The sequence below is a fragment of the Cebus imitator genome, unplaced genomic scaffold (genome assembly GCF_001604975.1).
Source record: "Cebus imitator isolate Cc_AM_T3 unplaced genomic scaffold, Cebus_imitator-1.0 Scaffold26, whole genome shotgun sequence".
In the NCBI taxonomy this organism is placed as follows: Eukaryota; Metazoa; Chordata; class Mammalia; order Primates; family Cebidae; genus Cebus; species Cebus imitator.
The window spans coordinates 8,879,615-8,882,045 of record NW_016107341.1 but is presented as its reverse complement, the minus strand read 5'-3'; the positions used below and the strand labels follow the sequence as shown (position 1 = coordinate 8,882,045).

General features: G+C 38.3%; 1 protein-coding gene across 17 annotated transcripts in view; it reads right to left on the bottom strand.

Annotated features, from left to right (window-relative positions):
- Positions 1-2,431, bottom strand: part of MAGI2 (membrane associated guanylate kinase, WW and PDZ domain containing 2) — a 1,433,352-nt gene that overhangs the window by 163,199 nt on the left and 1,267,722 nt on the right. The gene's annotated exons all lie outside the window — the stretch shown is intronic.

The window sequence follows — 2,431 nt, the reverse complement described above, 5'->3', positions numbered from 1 at the left end:
GGGGTTTCACCATGTTGACCAGGATGGTCTCGATCTCTTGACCTCGTGATCCACCCGCCTCGGCCTCCCACAGTGCTGGGATTAAAGGCTTGAGCCACTGCGCCCGGCCAATTCTTTCTTTTAAAATTGCGAAAATTAGAAGATACAGAATGTAAAATTTCTTGTATTGGTATTCAAGTAAAACATTTATTTTCTGACAAACTCCTTTAGGGTTTTCATAACTTACAGGTAGAAATTTACCTGGGTCTAAGATGGACTTTTGTCCTCAAAATATTTTAGAATGTGCATGCCACAAATTGACTTTTGACTTTGTGAGTATACTCAAAGTAAATAAGAGACTTTTCCGAAGTCAGCTGAAACAACAGAGATGTATTTCAAAATAAGGTGAAAAACTCTCCTGAATGTCATTTTTTTCAGCCTTAGAATAAACTAAAACTATTAAATATAAAAAGATTTAGACTTTTTAAGTAGAATATGGCTTATGCTTAGCCTGTCCCCTCACTTCTTGGCACCTTCCTCAAGGGGAAATACTTCAGTCGTGACTGAGCTGTGCATACTTTCATGCCCACTGCTGGGATGTCAGCAGGTGATCAGCAATTTTAAGAACTATTTATTATGCTATCCCTCTCTTAAGAAATGTTTAGTGATTTCTGGGCCTTAATGGTTTAAAAGAGGTATTAGAACTGATAGAAAGAGGTATTAAGTAAAATTCCCCTTGCTTAAACCAGATAGTTGTGGAAATTAAGATGGGATTTCAGAGAAGTCTCATGGGACAAAAATCTGTGTCGAAGCCACATGGTTATATGGTAGCACTTGTTGGAGGGAGAGGCTCATTGAATGCTGGCGAGGCAGATATTTTCCAGCTCTGCAGTAGGTGGTGCTGCCGGAGTGATACAGTGTACAAAGCGCAATTTACAGGCTTGCCTTGATGCACAACAACCTGGGCTATTTCCAGGGATATATGAAAGTCATCATTCACTTCTAAGATGTAGGCAAATGCCGATTATTTGTCTGGTGCTCTCTTGAATAAAGTTGAATCAGGCACATAAGTACATGTATATATGCATTGTACACGATTCAATGAGCATTCACACCCTTTTATGACCGAATGCATACATGACCAAGATCTTTTCATTCAACAAATAATGTGAAACTCTGCAAGAAGAATAACCAATTAGACCTCTACATCTTTTAGTTATCCTTTACAAATTATATAATCAGTCACATTTTAAAGATGGGAGAACTTAAAAAAACTCCATTCCTATTAAACAGAGGTGGTGGCAGAAGGAAGATGAAAACCTTGCCTTACACACTATGAGACACAATTGGCTTTTGAACTCAGTTTATTCTGAAGTCTACATATCATATATGAAATCACATATTGGGGTATGTGCTAATCCTTTGGGAGTCTGGAGGCAGATGGAGTTGAGCCCTACAAAATCATAGCAGGTATCTATACTCTTCCCAAGGGAAGGAGAAAGACAAGGGGAAATGGGAGATGACAGATATTGCTCAATCATTGTTCAAACTTCTACAAGTTGATGATAATACAAATGTTCCTGGCAATCTCTTCTATAAGTCGCTTTAAGCTTGGAGGAACTCTAGACCACATATACATTAAAAATACAAATGGAAGGTGCTGTATTTGTGACACTGAACATGATAGAGCCAGCATACGTTTAACTGGAACTTTTCCTCTCCTGTGTTCATCTCACTTTTGCATTGCCGCTCAGTATGCTAAGTGGGAAATTGTTCTTCCAGTGACTTCAGCACCCATCCACATTGCACAGGGAGCTCTACAAGAACTTTATTATATGATCCATCTTATTTGCTAAGTAAAACTTTTCCCCTAAAGAAATGCTGAAATTACAACAATCCCAGTAATGGAACTCTGAGAGGTATCAAGGCATAAGAAGTTTGTCTTCTGTCAGAGAATCTGTGATTCCTGGAGGAATTAAGGGGCTTTTCCTTAATGAATAACACATGACTTCTTTTTAGGAGAAAAATCTAGATTTTAGCAAGTGAATTTTATTTAACTCTGAGGAACAGAGACACGAACAATGCATTCATTCTCCTTTTCCTACTCTTTATGTATATTTTGGTGACGATTATGATCCTGTTGCTCTGACCCACCGTGATTTCAAACAGGGGGTGGTATGTACCAGCCATTTCATCTTCACTCTTCCGTTCTTCCCAGCAGAGGTGGCCAGCTTCATGGTTCATGAGCAAGTAGAGAGAGGCAAAGAGAGACCCCTTAGAGAAGAATGCTGGCAGATGTGATTTATTTTTTATTTCTTTGTTAATTTTTGAACACAGATTCAGAGGCTGCAGGGTCTGGAGATTTTAGAGAAATAGTCAACTGGAAAAAAGTTTATATGATAGATTGTGCCTTGAGACAGCAGTATTTTTTTTTCTTTTTTTTTTTTTTTTT